The 22,500-nt window shown below is 45.5% G+C and overlaps 46 non-coding genes across 46 annotated transcripts; all 46 read left to right on the top strand.

Annotated features, from left to right (window-relative positions):
* Nucleotides 1-552: 552 nt before the first annotated feature.
* TRNAL-AAG (transfer RNA leucine (anticodon AAG)) lies at nucleotides 553-634 on the top strand. Its single transcript has one exon. It is a non-coding gene; the product is annotated as a tRNA-Leu (tRNA).
* Nucleotides 635-704: 70 nt separating this feature from the next.
* Nucleotides 705-786, top strand: TRNAL-AAG (transfer RNA leucine (anticodon AAG)). The gene has a single exon. It is a non-coding gene; the product is annotated as a tRNA-Leu (tRNA).
* A 682-nt stretch (nucleotides 787-1,468) lies between these two features.
* On the top strand, nucleotides 1,469-1,550 carry TRNAL-AAG (transfer RNA leucine (anticodon AAG)). Its single transcript has one exon. It is a non-coding gene; the product is annotated as a tRNA-Leu (tRNA).
* A 70-nt stretch (nucleotides 1,551-1,620) lies between these two features.
* TRNAL-AAG (transfer RNA leucine (anticodon AAG)) lies at nucleotides 1,621-1,702 on the top strand. The gene has a single exon. It is a non-coding gene; the product is annotated as a tRNA-Leu (tRNA).
* Nucleotides 1,703-2,227: 525 nt separating this feature from the next.
* On the top strand, nucleotides 2,228-2,309 carry TRNAL-AAG (transfer RNA leucine (anticodon AAG)). The gene has a single exon. It is a non-coding gene; the product is annotated as a tRNA-Leu (tRNA).
* A 69-nt stretch (nucleotides 2,310-2,378) lies between these two features.
* Nucleotides 2,379-2,460, top strand: TRNAL-AAG (transfer RNA leucine (anticodon AAG)). The gene has a single exon. It is a non-coding gene; the product is annotated as a tRNA-Leu (tRNA).
* A 70-nt stretch (nucleotides 2,461-2,530) lies between these two features.
* TRNAL-AAG (transfer RNA leucine (anticodon AAG)) lies at nucleotides 2,531-2,612 on the top strand. The gene has a single exon. It is a non-coding gene; the product is annotated as a tRNA-Leu (tRNA).
* A 222-nt stretch (nucleotides 2,613-2,834) lies between these two features.
* On the top strand, nucleotides 2,835-2,916 carry TRNAL-AAG (transfer RNA leucine (anticodon AAG)). Its single transcript has one exon. It is a non-coding gene; the product is annotated as a tRNA-Leu (tRNA).
* Nucleotides 2,917-3,755: 839 nt separating this feature from the next.
* On the top strand, nucleotides 3,756-3,837 carry TRNAL-AAG (transfer RNA leucine (anticodon AAG)). The gene has a single exon. It is a non-coding gene; the product is annotated as a tRNA-Leu (tRNA).
* Nucleotides 3,838-5,712: 1,875 nt separating this feature from the next.
* Nucleotides 5,713-5,794, top strand: TRNAL-AAG (transfer RNA leucine (anticodon AAG)). Its single transcript has one exon. It is a non-coding gene; the product is annotated as a tRNA-Leu (tRNA).
* A 70-nt stretch (nucleotides 5,795-5,864) lies between these two features.
* On the top strand, nucleotides 5,865-5,946 carry TRNAL-AAG (transfer RNA leucine (anticodon AAG)). The gene has a single exon. It is a non-coding gene; the product is annotated as a tRNA-Leu (tRNA).
* A 1,875-nt stretch (nucleotides 5,947-7,821) lies between these two features.
* TRNAL-AAG (transfer RNA leucine (anticodon AAG)) lies at nucleotides 7,822-7,903 on the top strand. The gene has a single exon. It is a non-coding gene; the product is annotated as a tRNA-Leu (tRNA).
* A 221-nt stretch (nucleotides 7,904-8,124) lies between these two features.
* On the top strand, nucleotides 8,125-8,206 carry TRNAL-AAG (transfer RNA leucine (anticodon AAG)). Its single transcript has one exon. It is a non-coding gene; the product is annotated as a tRNA-Leu (tRNA).
* Nucleotides 8,207-9,035: 829 nt separating this feature from the next.
* On the top strand, nucleotides 9,036-9,117 carry TRNAH-AUG (transfer RNA histidin (anticodon AUG)). The gene has a single exon. It is a non-coding gene; the product is annotated as a tRNA-His (tRNA).
* A 70-nt stretch (nucleotides 9,118-9,187) lies between these two features.
* Nucleotides 9,188-9,269, top strand: TRNAL-AAG (transfer RNA leucine (anticodon AAG)). Its single transcript has one exon. It is a non-coding gene; the product is annotated as a tRNA-Leu (tRNA).
* A 373-nt stretch (nucleotides 9,270-9,642) lies between these two features.
* TRNAH-AUG (transfer RNA histidin (anticodon AUG)) lies at nucleotides 9,643-9,724 on the top strand. Its single transcript has one exon. It is a non-coding gene; the product is annotated as a tRNA-His (tRNA).
* Nucleotides 9,725-9,794: 70 nt separating this feature from the next.
* Nucleotides 9,795-9,876, top strand: TRNAL-AAG (transfer RNA leucine (anticodon AAG)). Its single transcript has one exon. It is a non-coding gene; the product is annotated as a tRNA-Leu (tRNA).
* Nucleotides 9,877-10,564: 688 nt separating this feature from the next.
* On the top strand, nucleotides 10,565-10,646 carry TRNAL-AAG (transfer RNA leucine (anticodon AAG)). Its single transcript has one exon. It is a non-coding gene; the product is annotated as a tRNA-Leu (tRNA).
* A 222-nt stretch (nucleotides 10,647-10,868) lies between these two features.
* Nucleotides 10,869-10,950, top strand: TRNAL-AAG (transfer RNA leucine (anticodon AAG)). Its single transcript has one exon. It is a non-coding gene; the product is annotated as a tRNA-Leu (tRNA).
* A 681-nt stretch (nucleotides 10,951-11,631) lies between these two features.
* TRNAL-AAG (transfer RNA leucine (anticodon AAG)) lies at nucleotides 11,632-11,713 on the top strand. Its single transcript has one exon. It is a non-coding gene; the product is annotated as a tRNA-Leu (tRNA).
* Nucleotides 11,714-11,783: 70 nt separating this feature from the next.
* TRNAL-AAG (transfer RNA leucine (anticodon AAG)) lies at nucleotides 11,784-11,865 on the top strand. The gene has a single exon. It is a non-coding gene; the product is annotated as a tRNA-Leu (tRNA).
* A 222-nt stretch (nucleotides 11,866-12,087) lies between these two features.
* On the top strand, nucleotides 12,088-12,169 carry TRNAL-AAG (transfer RNA leucine (anticodon AAG)). Its single transcript has one exon. It is a non-coding gene; the product is annotated as a tRNA-Leu (tRNA).
* A 682-nt stretch (nucleotides 12,170-12,851) lies between these two features.
* TRNAL-AAG (transfer RNA leucine (anticodon AAG)) lies at nucleotides 12,852-12,933 on the top strand. Its single transcript has one exon. It is a non-coding gene; the product is annotated as a tRNA-Leu (tRNA).
* A 70-nt stretch (nucleotides 12,934-13,003) lies between these two features.
* Nucleotides 13,004-13,085, top strand: TRNAL-AAG (transfer RNA leucine (anticodon AAG)). Its single transcript has one exon. It is a non-coding gene; the product is annotated as a tRNA-Leu (tRNA).
* A 677-nt stretch (nucleotides 13,086-13,762) lies between these two features.
* Nucleotides 13,763-13,844, top strand: TRNAL-AAG (transfer RNA leucine (anticodon AAG)). The gene has a single exon. It is a non-coding gene; the product is annotated as a tRNA-Leu (tRNA).
* A 69-nt stretch (nucleotides 13,845-13,913) lies between these two features.
* Nucleotides 13,914-13,995, top strand: TRNAL-AAG (transfer RNA leucine (anticodon AAG)). The gene has a single exon. It is a non-coding gene; the product is annotated as a tRNA-Leu (tRNA).
* Nucleotides 13,996-14,065: 70 nt separating this feature from the next.
* On the top strand, nucleotides 14,066-14,147 carry TRNAL-AAG (transfer RNA leucine (anticodon AAG)). The gene has a single exon. It is a non-coding gene; the product is annotated as a tRNA-Leu (tRNA).
* A 222-nt stretch (nucleotides 14,148-14,369) lies between these two features.
* On the top strand, nucleotides 14,370-14,451 carry TRNAL-AAG (transfer RNA leucine (anticodon AAG)). Its single transcript has one exon. It is a non-coding gene; the product is annotated as a tRNA-Leu (tRNA).
* A 682-nt stretch (nucleotides 14,452-15,133) lies between these two features.
* Nucleotides 15,134-15,215, top strand: TRNAL-AAG (transfer RNA leucine (anticodon AAG)). The gene has a single exon. It is a non-coding gene; the product is annotated as a tRNA-Leu (tRNA).
* Nucleotides 15,216-15,285: 70 nt separating this feature from the next.
* Nucleotides 15,286-15,367, top strand: TRNAL-AAG (transfer RNA leucine (anticodon AAG)). Its single transcript has one exon. It is a non-coding gene; the product is annotated as a tRNA-Leu (tRNA).
* A 677-nt stretch (nucleotides 15,368-16,044) lies between these two features.
* TRNAL-AAG (transfer RNA leucine (anticodon AAG)) lies at nucleotides 16,045-16,126 on the top strand. Its single transcript has one exon. It is a non-coding gene; the product is annotated as a tRNA-Leu (tRNA).
* Nucleotides 16,127-16,195: 69 nt separating this feature from the next.
* TRNAL-AAG (transfer RNA leucine (anticodon AAG)) lies at nucleotides 16,196-16,277 on the top strand. The gene has a single exon. It is a non-coding gene; the product is annotated as a tRNA-Leu (tRNA).
* A 70-nt stretch (nucleotides 16,278-16,347) lies between these two features.
* On the top strand, nucleotides 16,348-16,429 carry TRNAL-AAG (transfer RNA leucine (anticodon AAG)). Its single transcript has one exon. It is a non-coding gene; the product is annotated as a tRNA-Leu (tRNA).
* Nucleotides 16,430-16,651: 222 nt separating this feature from the next.
* On the top strand, nucleotides 16,652-16,733 carry TRNAL-AAG (transfer RNA leucine (anticodon AAG)). The gene has a single exon. It is a non-coding gene; the product is annotated as a tRNA-Leu (tRNA).
* A 682-nt stretch (nucleotides 16,734-17,415) lies between these two features.
* TRNAL-AAG (transfer RNA leucine (anticodon AAG)) lies at nucleotides 17,416-17,497 on the top strand. The gene has a single exon. It is a non-coding gene; the product is annotated as a tRNA-Leu (tRNA).
* A 70-nt stretch (nucleotides 17,498-17,567) lies between these two features.
* Nucleotides 17,568-17,649, top strand: TRNAL-AAG (transfer RNA leucine (anticodon AAG)). Its single transcript has one exon. It is a non-coding gene; the product is annotated as a tRNA-Leu (tRNA).
* A 677-nt stretch (nucleotides 17,650-18,326) lies between these two features.
* Nucleotides 18,327-18,408, top strand: TRNAL-AAG (transfer RNA leucine (anticodon AAG)). The gene has a single exon. It is a non-coding gene; the product is annotated as a tRNA-Leu (tRNA).
* Nucleotides 18,409-18,477: 69 nt separating this feature from the next.
* On the top strand, nucleotides 18,478-18,559 carry TRNAL-AAG (transfer RNA leucine (anticodon AAG)). Its single transcript has one exon. It is a non-coding gene; the product is annotated as a tRNA-Leu (tRNA).
* A 70-nt stretch (nucleotides 18,560-18,629) lies between these two features.
* TRNAL-AAG (transfer RNA leucine (anticodon AAG)) lies at nucleotides 18,630-18,711 on the top strand. The gene has a single exon. It is a non-coding gene; the product is annotated as a tRNA-Leu (tRNA).
* Nucleotides 18,712-18,933: 222 nt separating this feature from the next.
* On the top strand, nucleotides 18,934-19,015 carry TRNAL-AAG (transfer RNA leucine (anticodon AAG)). Its single transcript has one exon. It is a non-coding gene; the product is annotated as a tRNA-Leu (tRNA).
* An 834-nt stretch (nucleotides 19,016-19,849) lies between these two features.
* Nucleotides 19,850-19,931, top strand: TRNAL-AAG (transfer RNA leucine (anticodon AAG)). The gene has a single exon. It is a non-coding gene; the product is annotated as a tRNA-Leu (tRNA).
* A 525-nt stretch (nucleotides 19,932-20,456) lies between these two features.
* On the top strand, nucleotides 20,457-20,538 carry TRNAL-AAG (transfer RNA leucine (anticodon AAG)). The gene has a single exon. It is a non-coding gene; the product is annotated as a tRNA-Leu (tRNA).
* A 222-nt stretch (nucleotides 20,539-20,760) lies between these two features.
* TRNAL-AAG (transfer RNA leucine (anticodon AAG)) lies at nucleotides 20,761-20,842 on the top strand. Its single transcript has one exon. It is a non-coding gene; the product is annotated as a tRNA-Leu (tRNA).
* A 70-nt stretch (nucleotides 20,843-20,912) lies between these two features.
* Nucleotides 20,913-20,994, top strand: TRNAL-AAG (transfer RNA leucine (anticodon AAG)). The gene has a single exon. It is a non-coding gene; the product is annotated as a tRNA-Leu (tRNA).
* Nucleotides 20,995-21,373: 379 nt separating this feature from the next.
* TRNAL-AAG (transfer RNA leucine (anticodon AAG)) lies at nucleotides 21,374-21,455 on the top strand. Its single transcript has one exon. It is a non-coding gene; the product is annotated as a tRNA-Leu (tRNA).
* Nucleotides 21,456-21,676: 221 nt separating this feature from the next.
* On the top strand, nucleotides 21,677-21,758 carry TRNAL-AAG (transfer RNA leucine (anticodon AAG)). Its single transcript has one exon. It is a non-coding gene; the product is annotated as a tRNA-Leu (tRNA).
* Nucleotides 21,759-22,500: the final 742 nt, after the last annotated feature.

Genomic DNA, 22,500 nt, shown 5'->3' with positions numbered 1-22,500 from the left:
GTTCGCATCCCACATCTATAAGCCTACTTTGTTTCCTAGGATTAATAATATGAAGCTTTTGCTTATTAGTCTGAGGTGACTTAAGTTTCCAGGAAGAGTGGCCGAGTGGTCTAAGGCGCTGGTTTAAGGCACCAGTCTCATCGGGGGCGTGGGTTCGAATCCTACGTCTATCAGCCTATTTTGTTTTGTAGGATTAATAATATGAAGCTTTTGCTTAGTAGTCTGAGGTGACTTTTGTTTCCAGGTAGAGTGGGCGAGTGGTCTAAGGCGCGGGTTTAAGGCACCAGTCTATTCGGGGGCGTGGGCTCGAATCCCACATCAATCAGCCTATTTTGTTTTCTAGGATAAATAATATGAAGCTTTTGCTTATTAGTCTGAGGTGACTTTTGTTTCCAGGTAGAGTGGCCGAGTGGAGTGGTCTAAGGCGCTGGTTTAAGGCACCAGTTTATTCGGGGTAGTGGGTTCGAATCCCACATCTGTCAGCCTACTTTGTTTCCTAAGATTAATAATATGAAGCTCTTGCTTATTAGTCTGAGGTGACTTTCATTTCCAGGTAGATTGGCCGAGTGGTCTAAGGCGCTGGTTTAAGGCACCAGTCTCTTCGGGGGCGTGGGTTCCAATCCCACATCTATCAGCCTATTTTGTTTTCTAGGATTAATAATATGAAGCTTTTGCTTATTAGTCTGAGGTGACTTTTGTTTCCAGGTAGAGTGGCCGAGTGGTCTATGGCGCTGGTTTAAGGCACCAGTCTCTTCGGGGGCGTGGGTTCGAATCCCACCTCTGTCAGCCTACTTTTTTTCCTAAGATTAATAATATGAAGCTTTTGCTTATTAGTCTGAGGTGTCTTTTGTTTCCAGGTAGAGTGGCCAAGTGGTCCAGGGCGCTGGTTTAAGGCACCATTCCCTTCGGGGCGTGGGTTCGCATCCCACATCTATAAGCCTACTTTGTTTCCTAGGATTAATAATATGAAGCTTTTGCTTATTAGTCTGAGGTGACTTAAGTTTCCAGGAAGAGTGGCCGAGTGGTCTAAGGCGCTGGTTTAAGGCACCAGTCTCATCGGGGGCGTGGGTTCGAATCCTACGTCTATCAGCCTATTTTGTTTTCTAGGATTAATAATATGAAGCTTTTGCTTAGTAGTCTGAGGTGACTTTTGTTTCCAGGTAGAGTGGGCGAGTGGTCTAAGGCGCGGGTTTAAGGCACCAGTCTATTCGGGGGCGTGGGCTCGAATCCCACATCAATCAGCCTATTTTGTTTTCTAGGATAAATAATATGAAGCTTTTGCTTATTAGTCTGAGGTGACTTTTGTTTCCAGGTAGAGTGGCCGAGTGGAGTGGTCTAAGGCGCTGGTTTAAGGCACCAGTTTATTCGGGGTAGTGGGTTCGAATCCCACATCTGTCAGCCTACTTTGTTTCCTAAGATTAATAATATGAAGCTCTTGCTTATTAGTCTGAGGTGACTTTCATTTCCAGGTAGATTGGCCGAGTGGTCTAAGGCGCTGGTTTAAGGCACCAGTCTCTTCGGGGGCGTGGGTTCCAATCCCACATCTATCAGCCTATTTTGTTTTCTAGGATTAATAATATGAAGCTTTTGCTTATTAGTCTGAGGTGACTTTTGTTTCCAGGTAGAGTGGCCGAGTGGTCTATGGCGCTGGTTTAAGGCACCAGTCTCTTCGGGGGCGTGGGTTCGAATCCCACCTCTGTCAGCCTACTTTTTTTCCTAAGATTAATAATATGAAGCTTTTGCTTATTAGTCTGAGGTGTCTTTTGTTTCCAGGTAGAGTGGCCAAGTGGTCCAGGGCGCTGGTTTAAGGCACCATTCCCTTCGGGGCGTGGGTTCGCATCCCACATCTATAAGCCTACTTTGTTTCCTAGGATTAATAATATGAAGCTTTTGCTTATTAGTCTGAGGTGACTTAAGTTTCCAGGAAGAGTGGCCGAGTGGTCTAAGGCGCTGGTTTAAGGCACCAGTCTCATCGGGGGCGTGGGTTCGAATCCTACGTCTATCAGCCTATTTTGTTTTCTAGGATTAATAATATGAAGCTTTTGCTTAGTAGTCTGAGGTGACTTTTGTTTTCAGGTAGAGTGGCCGAGTGGTCTATGGCGCTGGTTTAAGGCACCAGTCTCTTCGGGGGCGTGGGTTCCAATCCCACATCTATCAGCCTATTTTGTTTTCTAGGATTAATAATATGAAGCTTTTGCTTATTAGTCTGAGGTGACTTTTGTTTCCAGGTAGAGTGGCCGAGTGGTCTATGGCGCTGGTTTAAGGCACCAGTCTCTTCGGGGGCGTGGGTTCGAATCCCACCTCTGTCAGCCTACTTTGTTCCTAAGATTAATAATATGAAGCTCTTGCTTATTAGTCTGAGGTGACTTTCGTTTCCAGGTAGATTGGCCGAGTGGTCTAAGGCGCTGGTTTAAGGCACCAGTCTCTTCGGGGGGGTGGGTTCCAATCCCACATCTATCAGCCTATTTTGTTTTCTAGGATTAATAATATGAAGCTTTTGCTTATTAGTCTGAGGTGACTTTTGTTTCCAGGTAGAGTGGCCGAGTGGTCTAAGGCGCTGGTTTAAGGCACCAGTTTATTCGGGGCCGTGGGTTCAAATCCCACCTCTGTCAGCCTACTTTGTTTCCTAAGATTAATAGTATGAAGCTTTTTCTTATTAGTATGAGGTGACTTTTGTTTCCAGGTAGAGTGGCCGAGTGGTCTATGGCGCTGGTTTAAGGCACCAGTCTCTTCGGGGGCGTGGGTTCCAATCCCGCATCTATCAGCCTATTTTGTTTTCTAGGATTAATAATATGAAGCTTTTGCTTATTAGTCTGAGGTGACTTTTGTTTCCAGGTAGAGTGGCCGAGTGGTCTATGGCGCTGGTTTAAGGCACCAGTCTCTTCGGGGGCGTGGGTTCGAATCCCACCTCTGTCAGCCTACTTTTTTTCCTAAGATTAATAATATGAAGCTTTTGCTTATTAGTCTGAGGTGACTTTTGTTTCCAGGTAGAGTGGCCAAGTAGTCCAGGGCGCTGGTTTAAGGCACCATTCCCTTCGGGGCGTGGGTTCGCATCCCACATCTATAAGCCTACTTTGTTTCCTAGGATTAATAATATGAAGCTTTTGCTTATTAGTCTGAGGTGACTTAAGTTTCCAGGAAGAGTGGCCGAGTGGTCTAAGGCGCTGGTTTAAGGCACCAGTCTCATCGGGGGCGTGGGTTCGAATCCTACGTCTATCAGCCTATTTTGTTTTCTAGGATTAATAATATGAAGCTTTTGCTTAGTAGTCTGAGGTGACTTTTGTTTCCAGGTAGAGTGGGCGAGTGGTCTAAGGCGCGGGTTTAAGGCACCAGTCTATTCGGGGGCGTGGGCTCGAATCCCACATCTATCAGCCTATTTTGTTTTCTAGGATAAATAATATGAAGCTTTTGCTTATTAGTCTGAGGTGACTTTTGTTTCCAGGTAGAGTGGCCGAGTGGAGTGGTCTAAGGCGCTGGTTTAAGGCACCAGTTTATTCGGGGTAGTGGGTTCGAATCCCACATCTGTCAGCCTACTTTGTTTCCTAAGATTAATAATATGAAGCTCTTGCTTATTAGTCTGAGGTGACTTTCGTTTCCAGGTAGATTGGCCGAGTGGTCTAAGGCGCTGGTTTAAGGCACCAGTCTCTTCGGGGGGGGGGGGTGGGTTCCAATCCCACATCTATCAGCCTATTTTGTTTTCTAGGATTAATAATATGAAGCTTTTGCTTATTAGTCTGAGGTGACTTTTGTTTCCAGGTAGAGTGGCCGAGTGGTCTAAGGCGCTGGTTTAAGGCACCAGTTTATTCGGGGCCGTGGGTTCAAATCCCACCTCTGTCAGCCTACTTTGTTTCCTAAGATTAATAGTATGAAGCTTTTTCTTATTAGTATGAGGTGACTTTTGTTTCCAGGTAGAGTGGCCGAGTGGTCTAAGGCGCTTTTTTAAGGCACCAGTTTATTCGGGGCCGTGGGTTCGAATCCCACCTCTGTCAGCCTACTTTGTTTCCTAAGATTAATAATATGAAGCTTTTCCTTATTAGTCTGAGGTGACTTTTGTTTCCAGGTAGGGTGGCCGAGTGGTCTAAGACGCTGGTTTAAGGCACCAGTCTATTCGGGGGCGTGGTTTCGAATCCCACCTCTATCAGCAGAGTTTGTTTTCTACGATTAATAATATGAAGCTTTTGCTAAATAGACTGAGTTTACTTTTGCTTTCGGGTAGAGTGGCCAAGTGGTCCAAGGCGCTGGTTTAAGGCATTATTCCCTTCGGGGCGTGGGTCCTTATCCCACATCTATAAGCCTACTTTGTTTCCTAGGATTAATAATATGAAGCTTTTGCTTATTAGTCTGAGGTGACTTTTGTTTTCAGGTAGAGTGGCCGAGTGGTCTATGGCGCTGGTTTAAGGCACCAGTCTATTCGGGGGCGTGGGTTCGAATCCCACCTCAATTAGCAGAGTTTGTTTTCTTCGACTAATAATATGAAGCTTTTGCTAAATAGACTGAGTTTACTTTTGCTTTCGGGTAGAGTGGCCAAGTGGTCCAAGAAGCTGGTTTAAGGCACCATTCCCTTCGGGGCGTGGGTTCGCATCCCACATCTATCAGCCTACTTTGTTTTCTAGGATTAATAATATGAAGCTTTTGCTTATTAGTCTGAGGTGTCTTTTGTTTCCAGGTAGAGTGGTAGAGTGGTCTAAGACGCTGGTTTAAGGCACCAGTCTCTTCGGGGGCGTGGGTTCGAATCTTACCTCTGTCAGCCTACTTTGTTTCCTAGGATTAATAATATGAACCTTTTGCTTATTAGTCTGAGGTGACTTTTGTTTCCAGGTAGAGTGGCGCGGGTTTAAGGCACCAGTCTATTCGGGGGCGTGGGTTCGAATCCCAACTCAATTAGCAGAGTTTGTTTTCTACGACTAATAATATGAAGCTTTTGCTAAATAGACTGAGTTTACTTTTGCTTTCGGGTAGAGTGGCCAAGTGGTCCAAGAAGCTGGTTTAAGGCACCATTCCCATCGGGGCGTGGGTTCGCATCCCACATCTATCAGCCTACTTTGTTTTCTAGGATTAATAATATGAAGCTTTTGCTTATTAGTCTGAGGTGTCTTTTGTTTCCAGGTAAAGTGGCCGAGTGGTCTAAGACGCTGGTTTAAGGCACCAGTCTCTTCGGGGGCGTGGGTTCGAATCTTACCTCTGTCAGCCTATTTTGTTTTCTACGATTAATATTATGAAGCTTTTGCTAAATAGACTGAATTTACTTTTGCTTTCGGGTAGAGTGGCCAAGTGGTCCAAGGCGCTGGTTTAAGGCATTATTCCCTTCGCGGCGTGGGTTCGCATCCCACATCTATAAGCCTACTTCGTTTTCTAGGATTAGTAAAATGAAGCTTTTGCTTATTAGTCTGAGGTGTCTTTTTTTTCCAGGTAGAGTGGCCGAGTGGTCTAAGACGCTGGTTTAAGGCACCAGTCTCTTCGGGGGCGTGGGTTCGAATCTTACCTCTGTCAGCCTACTTTGCTTCCTAGGATTAATAATATGAAGCTTTTGCTTATTAGTCTGAGGTGACTTTCGATTCCAGGTAAAGTGGCCGATTGGTCTATGGCGCTGGTTTAAGGCACCAGTCTCTTCGGGGGCGTGGGTTCGAATCCCACCTCTGTCAGCCTACTTTTTTTCCTAAGATTAATAGTATGAAGCTTTTGCTTATTAGTCTGAGGTGACATTCGTTTCCAGGTAGATTGGCCGAGTGGTCTAAGGCGCTGGTTTAAGGCACCAGTCTCTTCGGGGGCGTGGGTTCCAATCCCACATCTATCATTCTATTTTGTTTTCTAGGATTAATAATATGAAGCTTTTGCTTATTAGTCTGAGGTGACTTTCGTTTCCAGGTAGAGTGGCCGAGTGGTCTAAGGCGCTGGTTTAAGGCACCAGTTTATTCGGGGCCGTGGGTTCAAATCCCACCTCTGTCAGCCTACTTTGTTTCCTAAGATTAATAGTATGAAGCTTTTTCTTATTAGTATGAGGTGACTTTTGTTTCCAGGTAGAGTGGCCGAGTGGTCTAAGGCGCTTTTTTAAGGCACCAGTTTATTCGGGGCCGTGGGTTCGAATCCCACCTCTGTCAGCCTACTTTGTTTCCTAAGATTAATAATATGAAGCTTTTCCTTATTAGTCTGAGGTGACTTTTGTTTCCAGGTAGGGTGGCCGAGTGGTCTAAGACGCTGGTTTAAGGCACCAGTCTATTCGGGGGCGTGGTTTCGAATCCCACCTCTATCAGCAGAGTTTGTTTTCTACGATTAATAATATGAAGCTTTTGCTAAATAGACTGAGTTTACTTTTGCTTTCGGGTAGAGTGGCCAAGTGGTCCAAGGCGCTGGTTTAAGGCATTATTCCCTTCGGGGCGTGGGTCCTTATCCCACATCTATAAGCCTACTTTGTTTCCTAGGATTAATAATATGAAGCTTTTGCTTATTAGTCTGAGGTGACTTTTGTTTTCAGGTAGAGTGGCCGTGTGGTCTATGGCGCTGGTTTAAGGCACCAGTCTATTCGGGGGCGTGGGTTCGAATCCCACCTCAATTAGCAGAGTTTGTTTTCTTCGACTAATAATATGAAGCTTTTGCTAAATAGACTGAGTTTACTTTTGCTTTCGGGTAGAGTGGCCAAGTGGTCCAAGAAGCTGGTTTAAGGCACCATTCCCTTCGGGGCGTGGGTTCGCATCCCACATCTATCAGCCTACTTTGTTTTCTAGGATTAATAATATGAAGCTTTTGCTTATTAGTCTGAGGTGTCTTTTGTTTCCAGGTAGAGTGGTAGAGTGGTCTAAGACGCTGGTTTAAGGCACCAGTCTCTTCGGGGGCGTGGGTTCGAATCTTACCTCTGTCAGCCTACTTTGTTTCCTAGGATTAATAATATGAACCTTTTGCTTATTAGTCTGAGGTGACTTTTGTTTCCAGGTAGAGTGGCGCGGGTTTAAGGCACCAGTCTATTCGGGGGCGTGGGTTCGAATCCCAACTCAATTAGCAGAGTTTGTTTTCTACGACTAATAATATGAAGCTTTTGCTAAATAGACTGAGTTTACTTTTGCTTTCGGGTAGAGTGGCCAAGTGGTCCAAGAAGCTGGTTTAAGGCACCATTCCCATCGGGGCGTGGGTTCGCATCCCACATCTATCAGCCTACTTTGTTTTCTAGGATTAATAATATGAAGCTTTTGCTTATTAGTCTGAGGTGTCTTTTGTTTCCAGGTAAAGTGGCCGAGTGGTCTAAGACGCTGGTTTAAGGCACCAGTCTCTTCGGGGGCGTGGGTTCGAATCTTACCTCTGTCAGCCTATTTTGTTTTCTACGATTAATATTATGAAGCTTTTGCTAAATAGACTGAATTTACTTTTGCTTTCGGGTAGAGTGGCCAAGTGGTCCAAGGCGCTGGTTTAAGGCATTATTCCCTTCGCGGCGTGGGTTCGCATCCCACATCTATAAGCCTACTTCGTTTTCTAGGATTAGTAAAATGAAGCTTTTGCTTATTAGTCTGAGGTGTCTTTTTTTTCCAGGTAGAGTGGCCGAGTGGTCTAAGACGCTGGTTTAAGGCACCAGTCTCTTCGGGGGCGTGGGTTCGAATCTTACCTCTGTCAGCCTACTTTGCTTCCTAGGATTAATAATATGAAGCTTTTGCTTATTAGTCTGAGGTGACTTTCGATTCCAGGTAAAGTGGCCGATTGGTCTATGGCGCTGGTTTAAGGCACCAGTCTCTTCGGGGGCGTGGGTTCGAATCCCACCTCTGTCAGCCTACTTTTTTTCCTAAGATTAATAGTATGAAGCTTTTGCTTATTAGTCTGAGGTGACATTCGTTTCCAGGTAGATTGGCCGAGTGGTCTAAGGCGCTGGTTTAAGGCACCAGTCTCTTCGGGGGCGTGGGTTCCAATCCCACATCTATCATTCTATTTTGTTTTCTAGGATTAATAATATGAAGCTTTTGCTTATTAGTCTGAGGTGACTTTCGTTTCCAGGTAGAGTAACCAAGTGGTCCAGGGCGCTGGTTTAAGGCACCATTCCCTTCGGGGCGTGGGTTCGCATCCCACATCCATAAGCCTACTTTGTTTCCTAGGATTAATAATATGAAGCTTTTGCTTATTAGTCTGAGGTGACTTTTGTTTCCAGGAAGAGTGGCCGAGTGGTCTAAGGCGCTGGTTTAAGGCACCAGTCTCTTCGGGGGCGTGGGTTCGAATCCCACGTCTATCAGCCTATTTTGTTTTCTAGGATTAATAATATGAAGCTTTTGCTTAGTAGTCTGAGGTGGCTTTTGTTTCCAGGTAGAGTGGCCGAGTGGTCTAAGGCGCGGGTTTAAGGCACCAGTCTATTCGGGGGCGTGGGTTCGAATCCCACCTCAATTAGCAGAGATTGTTTTCTACGACTAATAATATGAAGCTTTTGCTAAATAGACTGAGTTTACTTTTGCTTTCGGGTAGAGTGGCCAAGTGGTCCAAGAAGCTGGTTTAAGGCACCATTCCCTTCGGGGCGTGGGTTCGCATCCCACATCTATCAGCCTACTTTGTTTTCTAGGATTAATAATATGAAGCTTTTGCTTATTAGTCTGAGGTGTCTTTTGTTTCCAGGTAGAGTGGTAGAGTGGTCTAAGACGCTGGTTTAAGGCACCAGTCTCTTCGGGGGCGTGGGTTCGAATCTTACCTCTGTCAGCCTACTTTGTTTCCTAGGATTAATAATATGAACCTTTTGCTTATTAGTCTGAGGTGACTTTTGTTTCCAGGTAGAGTGGCCGAGTGGTCTATGGCGCTGGTTTAAGGCACCAGTCTCTTCGGGGGCGTGGGTTCCAATCCCACATCTATCAGCCTATTTTGTTTTCTAGGATTAATAATATGAAGCTTTTGCTTATTAGTCTGAGGTGACTTTTGTTTCCAGGTAGAGTGGCCGAGTGGTCTATGGCGGTGGTTTAAGGCACCAGTCTCTTCGGGGGCGTGGGTTCCAATCCCACATCTGTCAGCCTATTTTGTTTTCTAGGATTAATAATATGAAGCTTTTGCTTATTAGTCTGAGGTGACTTTAGTTTCCAGGTAGAGTGGCCGAGTGGTCTAAGGCGCTGGTTTATGGCACCAGTTTATTCGGGGCCGTGGGTTCGAATCCCACCTCTGTCAGCCTACTTTGTTTCCTAAGATTAATAATATGAAGCTTTTTCTTATTAGTCTGAGGTGACTTTTGTTTCCAGGTAGAGTGGCCGAGTGGTCTAAGACGCTGGTTTAAGGCACCAGTCTATTCGGGGGCGTGGGTTCGAATCCCACCTCTATCAGCAGAGTTTGTTTTCTACGATTAATAATATGAAGCTTTTGCTAAATAGACTGAGTTTACTTTTGCTTTCGGGTAGAGTGGCCAAGTGGTCCAAGGCGCTGGTTTAAGGCATTATTCCCTTCGGGGCGTGGGTCCGCATCCCACATCTATAAGCCTACTTTGTTTCCTAGGATTAATAATATGAAGCTTTTGCTTATTAGTCAGAGGTGACTTTTGTTTTCAGGTAGAGTGGCCGAGTGGTCTATGGCGCTGGTTTAAGGCACCAGTCTCTTCGGGGGCGTGGGTTCCAATCCCACATCTGTCAGCCTATTTTGTTTTCTAGGATTTATAATATGAAGCTTTTGCTTATTAGTCTGAGGTGACTTTAGTTTCCAGGTAGAGTGGCCGAGTGGTCTAAGGCGCTGGTTTATGGCACCAGTTTATTCGGGGCCGTGGGTTCGAATCCCACCTCTGTCAGCCTACTTTGTTTCCTAAGATTAATAATATGAAGCTTTTTCTTATTAGTCTGAGGTGACTTTTGTTTCCAGGTAGAGTGGCCGAGTGGTCTAAGACGCTGGTTTAAGGCACCAGTCTATTCGGGGGCGTGGGTTCGAATCCCACCTCTATCAGCAGAGTTTGTTTTCTACGATTAATAATATGAAGCTTTTGCTAAATAGACTGAGTTTACTTTTGCTTTCGGGTAGAGTGGCCAAGTGGTCCAAGGCGCTGGTTTAAGGCATTATTCCCTTCGGGGCGTGGGTCCGCATCCCACATCTATAAGCCTACTTTGTTTCCTAGGATTAATAATATGAAGCTTTTGCTTAGTAGTCTGAGGTGACTTTTGTTTCCAGGTAGAGTGGGCGAGTGGTCTAAGGCGCGGGTTTAAGGCACCAGTCTATTCGGGGGCGTGGGCTCGAATCCCACATCTATCAGCCTATTTTGTTTTCTAGGATAAATAATATGAAGCTTTTGCTTATTAGTCTGAGGTGACTTTTGTTTCCAGGTAGAGTGGCCGAGTGGAGTGGTCTAAGGCGCTGGTTTAAGGCACCAGTTTATTCGGGGTAGTGGGTTCGAATCCCACATCTGTCAGCCTACTTTGTTTCCTAAGATTAATAATATGAAGCTCTTGCTTATTAGTCTGAGGTGACTTTCGTTTCCAGGTAGATTGGCCGAGTGGTCTAAGGCGCTGGTTTAAGGCACCAGTCTCTTCGGGGGGGGGGGGGTGGGTTCCAATCCCACATCTATCAGCCTATTTTGTTTTCTAGGATTAATAATATGAAGCTTTTGCTTATTAGTCTGAGGTGACTTTTGTTTCCAGGTAGAGTGGCCGAGTGGTCTAAGGCGCTGGTTTAAGGCACCAGTTTATTCGGGGCCGTGGGTTCAAATCCCACCTCTGTCAGCCTACTTTGTTTCCTAAGATTAATAGTATGAAGCTTTTTCTTATTAGTATGAGGTGACTTTTGTTTCCAGGTAGAGTGGCCGAGTGGTCTATGGCGCTGGTTTAAGGCACCAGTCTCTTCGGGGGCGTGGGTTCCAATCCCACATCTATCAGCCTATTTTGTTTTCTAGGATTAATAATATGAAGCTTTTGCTTATTAGTCTGAGGTGACTATTGTTTCCAGGTAGAGTGGCCGAGTGGTCTATGGCGCTGGTTTAAGGCACCAGTCTCTTCGGGGGCGTGGGTTCGAATCCCACCTCTGTCAGCCTACTTTTTTTCCTAAGACTAATAATATGAAGCTTTTGCTTATTAGTCTGAGGTGTCTTTTGTTTCCAGGTAGAGTGGCCAAGTGGTCCAGGGCGCTGGTTTAAGGCACCATTCCCTTCGGGGCGTGGGTTCGCATCCCACATCTATAAGCCTACTTTGTTTCCTAGGATTAATAATATGAAGCTTTTGCTTATTAGTCTGAGGTGACTTAAGTTTCCAGGAAGAGTGGCCGAGTGGTCTAAGGCGCTGGTTTAAGGCACCAGTCTCATCGGGGGCGTGGGTTCGAATCCTACGTCTATCAGCCTATTTTGTTTTCTAGGATTAATAATATGAAGCTTTTGCTTAGTAGTCTGAGGTGACTTTTGTTTCCAGGTAGAGTGGGCGAGTGGTCTAAGGCGCGGGTTTAAGGCACCAGTCTATTCGGGGGCGTGGGCTCGAATCCCACATCTATCAGCCTATTTTGTTTTCTAGGATAAATAATATGAAGCTTTTGCTTATTAGTCTGAGGTGACTTTTGTTTCCAGGTAGAGTGGCCGAGTGGAGTGGTCTAAGGCGCTGGTTTAAGGCACCAGTTTATTCGGGGTAGTGGGTTCGAATCCCACATCTGTCAGCCTACTTTGTTCCTAAGATTAATAATATGAAGCTCTTGCTTATTAGTCTGAGGTGACTTTCGTTTCCAGGTAGATTGGCCGAGTGGTCTAAGGCGCTGGTTTAAGGCACCAGTCTCTTCGGGGGGGTGGGTTCCAATCCCACATCTATCAGCCTATTTTGTTTTCTAGGATTAATAATATGAAGCTTTTGCTTATTAGTCTGAGGTGACTTTTGTTTCCAGGTAGAGTGGCCGAGTGGTCTAAGGCGCTGGTTTAAGGCACCAGTTTATTCGGGGCCGTGGGTTCAAATCCCACCTCTGTCAGCCTACTTTGTTTCCTAAGATTAATAGTATGAAGCTTTTTCTTATTAGTATGAGGTGACTTTTGTTTCCAGGTAGAGTGGCCGAGTGGTCTATGGCGCTGGTTTAAGGCACCAGTCTCTTCGGGGGCGTGGGTTCCAATCCCACATCTATCAGCCTATTTTGTTTTCTAGGATTAATAATATGAAGCTTTTGCTTATTAGTCTGAGGTGACTTTTGTTTCCAGGTAGAGTGGCCGAGTGGTCTATGGCGCTGGTTTAAGGCACCAGTCTCTTCGGGGGCGTGGGTTCGAATCCCACCTCTGTCAGCCTACTTTTTTTCCTAAGATTAATAATATGAAGCTTTTGCTTATTAGTCTGAGGTGACTTTTGTTTCCAGGTAGAGTGGCCAAGTAGTCCAGGGCGCTGGTTTAAGGCACCATTCCCTTCGGGGCGTGGGTTCGCATCCCACATCTATAAGCCTACTTTGTTTCCTAGGATTAATAATATGAAGCTTTTGCTTATTAGTCTGAGGTGACTTAAGTTTCCAGGAAGAGTGGCCGAGTGGTCTAAGGCGCTGGTTTAAGGCATCAGTCTCATCGGGGGCGTGGGTTCGAATCCTACGTCTATCAGCCTATTTTGTTTTCTAGGATTAATAATATGAAGCTTTTGCTTAGTAGTCTGAGGTGACTTTTGTTTCCAGGTAGAGTGGGCGAGTGGTCTAAGGCGCGGGTTTAAGGCACCAGTCTATTCGGGGGCGTGGGCTCGAATCCCACATCTATCAGCCTATTTTGTTTTCTAGGATAAATAATATGAAGCTTTTGCTTATTAGTCTGAGGTGACTTTTGTTTCCAGGTAGAGTGGCCGAGTGGAGTGGTCTAAGGCGCTGGTTTAAGGCACCAGTTTATTCGGGGTAGTGGGTTCGAATCCCACATCTGTCAGCCTACTTTGTTTCCTAAGATTAATAATATGAAGCTCTTGCTTATTAGTCTGAGGTGACTTTCGTTTCCAGGTAGATTGGCCGAGTGGTCTAAGGCGCTGGTTTAAGGCACCAGTCTCTTCGGGGGGGTGGGTTCCAATCCCACATCTATCAGCCTATTTTGTTTTCTAGGATTAATAATATGAAGCTTTTGCTTATTAGTCTGAGGTGACTTTTGTTTCCAGGTAGAGTGGCCGAGTGGTCTAAGGCGCTGGTTTAAGGCACCAGTTTATTCGGGGCCGTGGGTTCAAATCCCACCTCTGTCAGCCTACTTTGTTTCCTAAGATTAATAGTATGAAGCTTTTTCTTATTAGTATGAGGTGACTTTTGTTTCCAGGTAGAGTGGCCGAGTGGTCTAAGGCGCTTTTTTAAGGCACCAGTTTATTCGGGGCCGTGGGTTCGAATCCCACCTCTGTCAGCCTACTTTGTTTCCTAAGATGAATAATATGAAGCTTTTTCTTATTAGTCTGAGGTGACTTTTGTTTCCAGGTAGGGTGGCCGAGTGGTCTAAGACGCTGGTTTAAGGCACCAGTCTATTCGGGGGCGTGGTTTCGAATCCCACCTCTATCAGCAGAGTTTGTTTTCTACGATTAATAATATGAAGCTTTTGCTAAATAGACTGAGTTTACTTTTGCTTTCGGGTAGAGTGGCCAAGTGGTCCAAGGCGCTGGTTTAAGGCATTATTCCCTTCGGGGCGTGGGTCCTTATCCCACATCTATAAGCCTACTTTGTTTCCTAGGATTAATAATATGAAGCTTTTGCTTATTAGTCTGAGGTGACTTTTGTTTTCAGGTAGAGTGGCCGAGTGGTCTATGGCGCTGGTTTAAGGCACCAGTCTCTTCGGGGGCGTGGGTTCCAATCCCACATCTATCAGCCTATTTTGTTTTCTAGGATTAATAATATGAAGCTTTTGCTTATTAGTCTGAGGTGACTTTTGTTTCCAGGTAGAGTGGCCGAGTGGTCTATGGCGCTGGTTTAAGGCACCAGTCTCTTCGGGGGCGTGGGTTCGAATCCCACCTCTGTCAGCCTACTTTGTTCCTAAGATTAATAATATGAAGCTCTTGCTTATTAGTCTGAGGTGACTTTCGTTTCCAGGTAGATTGGCCGAGTGGTCTAAGGCGCTGGTTTAAGGCACCAGTCTCTTCGGGGGGGTGGGTTCCAATCCCACATCTATCAGCCTATTTTGTTTTCTAGGATTAATAATATGAAGCTTTTGCTTATTAGTCTGAGGTGACTTTTGTTTCCAGGTAGAGTGGCCGAGTGGTCTAAGGCGCTGGTTTAAGGCACCAGTTTATTCGGGGCCGTGGGTTCAAATCCCACCTCTGTCAGCCTACTTTGTTTCCTAAGATTAATAGTATGAAGCTTTTTCTTATTAGTATGAGGTGACTTTTGTTTCCAGGTAGAGTGGCCGAGTGGTCTATGGCGCTGGTTTAAGGCACCAGTCTCTTCGGGGGCGTGGGTTCCAATCCCACATCTATCAGCCTATTTTGTTTTCTAGGATTAATAATATGAAGCTTTTGCTTATTAGTCTGAGGTGACTTTTGTTTCCAGGTAGAGTGGCCGAGTGGTCTATGGCGCTGGTTTAAGGCACCAGTCTCTTCGGGGGCGTGGGTTCGAATCCCACCTCTGTCAGCCTACTTTTTTTCCTAAGATTAATAATATGAAGCTTTTGCTTATTAGTCTGAGGTGACTTTTGTTTCCAGGTAGAGTGGCCAAGTAGTCCAGGGCGCTGGTTTAAGGCACCATTCCCTTCGGGGCGTGGGTTCGCATCCCACATCTATAAGCCTACTTTGTTTCCTAGGATTAATAATATGAAGCTTTTGCTTATTAGTCTGAGGTGACTTAAGTTTCCAGGAAGAGTGGCCGAGTGGTCTAAGGCGCTGGTTTAAGGCATCAGTCTCATCGGGGGCGTGGGTTCGAATCCTACGTCTATCAGCCTATTTTGTTTTCTAGGATTAATAATATGAAGCTTTTGCTTAGTAGTCTGAGGTGACTTTTGTTTCCAGGTAGAGTGGGCGAGTGGTCTAAGGCGCGGGTTTAAGGCACCAGTCTATTCGGGGGCGTGGGCTCGAATCCCACATCTATCAGCCTATTTTGTTTTCTAGGATAAATAATATGAAGCTTTTGCTTATTAGTCTGAGGTGACTTTTGTTTCCAGGTAGAGTGGCCGAGTGGAGTGGTCTAAGGCGCTGGTTTAAGGCACCAGTTTATTCGGGGTAGTGGGTTCGAATCCCACATCTGTCAGCCTACTTTGTTTCCTAAGATTAATAATATGAAGCTCTTGCTTATTAGTCTGAGGTGACTTTCGTTTCCAGGTAGATTGGCCGAGTGGTCTAAGGCGCTGGTTTAAGGCACCAGTCTCTTCGGGGGGGTGGGTTCCAATCCCACATCTATCAGCCTATTTTGTTTTCTAGGATTAATAATATGAAGCTTTTGCTTATTAGTCTGAGGTGACTTTTGTTTCCAGGTAGAGTGGCCGAGTGGTCTAAGGCGCTGGTTTAAGGCACCAGTTTATTCGGGGCCGTGGGTTCAAATCCCACCTCTGTCAGCCTACTTTGTTTCCTAAGATTAATAGTATGAAGCTTTTTCTTATTAGTATGAGGTGACTTTTGTTTCCAGGTAGAGTGGCCGAGTGGTCTAAGGCGCTTTTTTAAGGCACCAGTTTATTCGGGGCCGTGGGTTCGAATCCCACCTCTGTCAGCCTACTTTGTTTCCTAAGATGAATAATATGAAGCTTTTTCTTATTAGTCTGAGGTGACTTTTGTTTCCAGGTAGGGTGGCCGAGTGGTCTAAGACGCTGGTTTAAGGCACCAGTCTATTCGGGGGCGTGGTTTCGAATCCCACCTCTATCAGCAGAGTTTGTTTTCTACGATTAATAATATGAAGCTTTTGCTAAATAGACTGAGTTTACTTTTGCTTTCGGGTAGAGTGGCCAAGTGGTCCAAGGCGCTGGTTTAAGGCATTATTCCCTTCGGGGCGTGGGTCCTTATCCCACATCTATAAGCCTACTTTGTTTCCTAGGATTAATAATATGAAGCTTTTGCTTATTAGTCTGAGGTGACTTTTGTTTTCAGGTAGAGTGGCCGAGTGGTCTATGGCGCTGGTTTAAGGCACCAGTCTCTTCGGGGGCGTGGGTTCCAATCCCACATCTATCAGCCTATTTTGTTTTCTAGGATTAATAATATGAAGCTTTTGCTTATTAGTCTGAGGTGACTTTTGTTTCCAGGTAGAGTGGCCGAGTGGTCTATGGCGCTGGTTTAAGGCACCAGTCTCTTCGGGGGCGTGGGTTCGAATCCCACCTCTGTCAGCCTACTTTGTTCCTAAGATTAATAATATGAAGCTCTTGCTTATTAGTCTGAGGTGACTTTCGTTTCCAGGTAGATTGGCCGAGTGGTCTAAGGCGCTGGTTTAAGGCACCAGTCTCTTCGGGGGGGTGGGTTCCAATCCCACATCTATCAGCCTATTTTGTTTTCTAGGATTAATAATATGAAGCTTTTGCTTATTAGTCTGAGGTGACTTTTGTTTCCAGGTAGAGTGGCCGAGTGGTCTAAGGCGCTGGTTTAAGGCACCAGTTTATTCGGGGCCGTGGGTTCAAATCCCACCTCTGTCAGCCTACTTTGTTTCCTAAGATTAATAGTATGAAGCTTTTTCTTATTAGTATGAGGTGACTTTTGTTTCCAGGTAGAGTGGCCGAGTGGTCTATGGCGCTGGTTTAAGGCACCAGTCTCTTCGGGGGCGTGGGTTCCAATCCCACATCTATCAGCCTATTTTGTTTTCTAGGATTAATAATATGAAGCTTTTGCTTATTAGTCTGAGGTGACTTTTGTTTCCAGGTAGAGTGGCCGAGTGGTCTATGGCGCTGGTTTAAGGCACCAGTCTCTTCGGGGGCGTGGGTTCGAATCCCACCTCTGTCAGCCTACTTTTTTTCCTAAGATTAATAATATGAAGCTTTTGCTTATTAGTCTGAGGTGACTTTTGTTTCCAGGTAGAGTGGCCAAGTAGTCCAGGGCGCTGGTTTAAGGCACCATTCCCTTCGGGGCGTGGGTTCGCATCCCACATCTATAAGCCTACTTTGTTTCCTAGGATTAATAATATGAAGCTTTTGCTTATTAGTCTGAGGTGACTTAAGTTTCCAGGAAGAGTGGCCGAGTGGTCTAAGGCGCTGGTTTAAGGCATCAGTCTCATCGGGGGCGTGGGTTCGAATCCTACGTCTATCAGCCTATTTTGTTTTCTAGGATTAATAATATGAAGCTTTTGCTTAGTAGTCTGAGGTGACTTTTGTTTCCAGGTAGAGTGGGCGAGTGGTCTAAGGCGCGGGTTTAAGGCACCAGTCTATTCGGGGGCGTGGGCTCGAATCCCACATCTATCAGCCTATTTTGTTTTCTAGGATAAATAATATGAAGCTTTTGCTTATTAGTCTGAGGTGACTTTTGTTTCCAGGTAGAGTGGCCGAGTGGAGTGGTCTAAGGCGCTGGTTTAAGGCACCAGTTTATTCGGGGTAGTGGGTTCGAATCCCACATCTGTCAGCCTACTTTGTTTCCTAAGATTAATAATATGAAGCTCTTGCTTATTAGTCTGAGGTGACTTTCGTTTCCAGGTAGATTGGCCGAGTGGTCTAAGGCGCTGGTTTAAGGCACCAGTCTCTTCGGGGGGGTGGGTTCCAATCCCACATCTATCAGCCTATTTTGTTTTCTAGGATTAATAATATGAAGCTTTTGCTTATTAGTCTGAGGTGACTTTTGTTTCCAGGTAGAGTGGCCGAGTGGTCTAAGGCGCTGGTTTAAGGCACCAGTTTATTCGGGGCCGTGGGTTCAAATCCCACCTCTGTCAGCCTACTTTGTTTCCTAAGATTAATAGTATGAAGCTTTTTCTTATTAGTATGAGGTGACTTTTGTTTCCAGGTAGAGTGGCCGAGTGGTCTAAGGCGCTTTTTTAAGGCACCAGTTTATTCGGGGCCGTGGGTTCGAATCCCACCTCTGTCAGCCTACTTTGTTTCCTAAGATGAATAATATGAAGCTTTTTCTTATTAGTCTGAGGTGACTTTTGTTTCCAGGTAGGGTGGCCGAGTGGTCTAAGACGCTGGTTTAAGGCACCAGTCTATTCGGGGGCGTGGTTTCGAATCCCACCTCTATCAGCAGAGTTTGTTTTCTACGATTAATAATATGAAGCTTTTGCTAAATAGACTGAGTTTACTTTTGCTTTCGGGTAGAGTGGCCAAGTGGTCCAAGGCGCTGGTTTAAGGCATTATTCCCTTCGGGGCGTGGGTCCTTAACCCACATCTATAAGCCTACTTTGTTTCCTAGGATTAATAATATGAAGCTTTTGCTTATTAGTCTGAGGTGACTTTTGTTTTCAGGTAGAGTGGCCGAGTGGTCTATGGCGCTGGTTTAAGGCACCAGTCTCTTCGGGGGCGTGGGTTCCAATCCCACATCTATCAGCCTATTTTGTTTTCTAGGATTAATAATATGAAGCTTTTGCTTATTAGTCTGAGGTGACTTTTGTTTCCAGGTAGAGTGGCCGAGTGGTCTATGGCGCTGGTTTAAGGCACCAGTCTCTTCGGGGGCGTGGGTTCGAATCCCACCTCTGTCAGCCTACTTTGTTCCTAAGATTAATAATATGAAGCTCTTGCTTATTAGTCTGAGGTGACTTTCGTTTCCAGGTAGATTGGCCGAGTGGTCTAAGGCGCTGGTTTAAGGCACCAGTCTCTTCGGGGGGGTGGGTTCCAATCCCACATCTATCAGCCTATTTTGTTTTCTAGGATTAATAATATGAAGCTTTTGCTTATTAGTCTGAGGTGACTTTTGTTTCCAGGTAGAGTGGCCGAGTGGTCTAAGGCGCTGGTTTAAGGCACCAGTTTATTCGGGGCCGTGGGTTCAAATCCCACCTCTGTCAGCCTACTTTGTTTCCTAAGATTAATAGTATGAAGCTTTTTCTTATTAGTATGAGGTGACTTTTGTTTCCAGGTAGAGTGGCCGAGTGGTCTATGGCGCTGGTTTAAGGCACCAGTCTCTTCGGGGGCGTGGGTTCCAATCCCACATCTATCAGCCTATTTTGTTTTCTAGGATTAATAATATGAAGCTTTTGCTTATTAGTCTGAGGTGACTTTTGTTTCCAGGTAGAGTGGCCGAGTGGTCTATGGCGCTGGTTTAAGGCACCAGTCTCTTCGGGGGCGTGGGTTCGAATCCCACCTCTGTCAGCCTACTTTTTTTCCTAAGATTAATAATATGAAGCTTTTGCTTATTAGTCTGAGGTGACTTTTGTTTCCAGGTAGAGTGGCCAAGTAGTCCAGGGCGCTGGTTTAAGGCACCATTCCCTTCGGGGCGTGGGTTCGCATCCCACATCTATAAGCCTACTTTGTTTCCTAGGATTAATAATATGAAGCTTTTGCTTATTAGTCTGAGGTGACTTAAGTTTCCAGGAAGAGTGGCCGAGTGGTCTAAGGCGCTGGTTTAAGGCACCAGTCTCATCGGGGGCGTGGGTTCGAATCCTACGTCTATCAGCCTATTTTGTTTTCTAGGATTAATAATATGAAGCTTTTGCTTAGTAGTCTGAGGTGACTTTTGTTTCCAGGTAGAGTGGGCGAGTGGTCTAAGGCGCGGGTTTAAGGCACCAGTCTATTCGGGGGCGTGGGCTCGAATCCCACATCTATCAGCCTATTTTGTTTTCTAGGATAAATAATATGAAGCTTTTGCTTATTAGTCTGAGGTGACTTTTGTTTCCAGGTAGAGTGGCCGAGTGGAGTGGTCTAAGGCGCTGGTTTAAGGCACCAGTTTATTCGGGGTAGTGGGTTCGAATCCCACATCTGTCAGCCTACTTTGTTTCCTAAGATTAATAATATGAAGCTCTTGCTTATTAGTCTGAGGTGACTTTCGTTTCCAGGTAGATTGGCCGAGTGGTCTAAGGCGCTGGTTTAAGGCACCAGTCTCTTCGGGGGGATGGGTTCCAATCCCACATCTATCAGCCTATTTTGTTTTCTAGGATTAATAATATGAAGCTTTTGCTTATTAGTCTGAGGTGACTTTTGTTTCCAGGTAGAGTGGCCGAGTGGTCTAAGGCGCTGGTTTAAGGCACCAGTTTATTCGGGGCCGTGGGTTCAAATCCCACCTCTGTCAGCCTACTTTGTTTCCTAAGATTAATAGTATGAAGCTTTTTCTTATTAGTATGAGGTGACTTTTGTTTCCAGGTAGAGTGGCCGAGTGGTCTAAGGCGCTTTTTTAAGGCACCAGTTTATTCGGGGCCGTGGGTTCGAATCCCACCTCTGTCAGCCTACTTTGTTTCCTAAGATTAATAATATGAAGCTTTTTCTTATTAGTCTGAGGTGACTTTTGTTTCCAGGTAGGGTGGCCGAGTGGTCTAAGACGCTGGTTTAAGGCACCAGTCTATTCGGGGGCGTGGTTTCGAATCCCACCTCTATCAGCAGAGTTTGTTTTCTACGATTAATAATATGAAGCTTTTGCTAAATAGACTGAGTTTACTTTTGCTTTCGGGTAGAGTGGCCAAGTGGTCCAAGGCGCTGGTTTAAGGCATTATTCCCTTCGGGGCGTGGGTCCTTATCCCACATCTATAAGCCTACTTTGTTTCCTAGGATTAATAATATGAAGCTTTTGCTTATTAGTCTGAGGTGACTTTTGTTTTCAGGTAGAGTGGCCGAGTGGTCTATGGCGCTGGTTTAAGGCACCAGTCTCTTCGGGGGCGTGGGTTCGAATCCCACCTCTGTCAGCCTACTTTGTTTCCTAAGATTAATAATATGAAGCTTTTGCTTATTAGTCTGAGGTGACTTTTGTTTCCAGGTAGAGTGGCCGAGTGGTCTATGGCGCTGTTTTAAGGCACCTGTCTCTTCGGGGGCTTGGGTTCGAATACCACCTCTGTCAGCCTACTTTGTTTCCTAAGATTAATAATATGAAGCTTTTGCTTATTAGTCTGAGGTGACTTTTGTTTCCAGGTAGAGTGGCCGAGTGGTCTATGGCGCTGGTTTAAGGCACCAGTCTCTTCGGGGGCGTGGGTTCGAATCCCACCTGTATCAGCCTACTTTTTTTCCTAAGATTAATAATATGAAGCTTTTGCTTATTAGTCTGAGGTGACTTTTGTTTCCAGGAAGAGTGGCCGAGTGGTCTAAGGCGCTGGTTTAAGCCACCAGTCTCTTCGGGGGCGTGGGTTCGAATCCCACGTCTATCAGCCTATTTTGTTTTCTAGGATTAATAATATGAACCTTTTGCTTATTAGTCTGAGGTGACTTTTGTTTCCAGGTAGAGTGGCCGAGTGGAGTGGTCTAAGGCGCTGGTTTAAGGCACCAGTTTATTCGGGGGCGTGGGTTCGAATCCCACATCTGTCAGCCTACTTTGTTTTCTAGGATTAATAATATGAAGCTTTTGCTTATTAGTCTGAGGTGTCTTTTGTTTCCAGGTAGAGTGGCCGAGTGGTCTAAGACGCTGGTTTAAGCCACCAGTCTCTTCGGGGGCGTGGGTTCGAATCTTACATCTGTAAGCCTACTTTGTTTCCTAGGATTAATAATATGAAGCTTTTGCTTATTAGTCTGAGGTGACTTTCGTTTCCAGGTAGATTGGCCGAGTGGTCTAAGGCGCTGGTTTAAGGCACCAGTCTCTTCGGGGGCGTGGGTTCCAATCCCACATCTATCATTCTATTTTGTTTTCTAGGATTAATAATATGAAGCTTTTGCTTATTAGTCTGAGGTGACTTTCGTTTCCAGGTAGAGTAACCAAGTGGTCCAGGGCGCTGTTTTAAGGCACCATTCCCTTCGGGGCGTGGGTTTGCATCCCACATCCATAAGCCTACTTTGTTTCCTAGGATTAATAATATGAAGCTTTTGCTTATTAGTCTGAGGTGACCTTTGTTTCCAGGAAGAGTGGCCGAGTGGTCTAAGGCGCTGGTTTAAGACACCAGTCTCTTCGGGGGCGTGGGTTCGAATCCCACGTCTATCAGCCTATTTTGTTTTCTAGGATTAATAATATGAAGGTTTTGCTTAGTAGTCTGAGGTGACTTTTGTTTCCAGGTAGAGTGGCCGAGTGGTCTAAGGCGCGGGTTTAAGGCACCAGTCTATTCGGGGGCGTGGGTTCGAATCCCAACTCAATTAGCAGAGTTTGTTTTCTACGACTAATAATATGAAGCTTTTGCTAAATAGACTGAGTTTACTTTTGCTTTCGGGTAGAGTGGCCAAGTGGTCCAAGAAGCTGGTTTAAGGCACCATTCCCATCGGGGCGTGGGTTCGCATCCCACATCTATCAGCCTACTTTGTTTTCTAGGATTAATAATATGAAGCTTTTGCTTATTAGTCTGAGGTGTCTTTTGTTTCCAGGTAAAGTGGCCGAGTGGTCTAAGACGCTGGTTTAAGGCACCAGTCTCTTCGGGGGCGTGGGTTCGAATCTTACCTCTGTCAGCCTATTTTGTTTTCTACGATTAATATTATGAAGCTTTTGCTAAATAGACTGAATTTACTTTTGCTTTCGGGTAGAGTGGCCAAGTGGTCCAAGGCGCTGGTTTAAGGCATTATTCCCTTCGCGGCGTGGGTTCGCATCCCACATCTATAAGCCTACTTCGTTTTCTAGGATTAGTAAAATGAAGCTTTTGCTTATTAGTCTGAGGTGTCTTTTTTTTCCAGGTAGAGTGGCCGAGTGGTCTAAGACGCTGGTTTAAGGCACCAGTCTCTTCGGGGGCGTGGGTTCG

Source organism: Phalangium opilio, unplaced genomic scaffold, assembly GCF_054372755.1.
Source record: "Phalangium opilio isolate 3A_F unplaced genomic scaffold, DU_Popi_V2 ptg000061l_1, whole genome shotgun sequence".
NCBI lineage: Eukaryota > Metazoa > Arthropoda > Arachnida > Opiliones > Phalangiidae > Phalangium > Phalangium opilio.
This window is presented reverse-complemented; position numbering and strand designations above follow the sequence as displayed.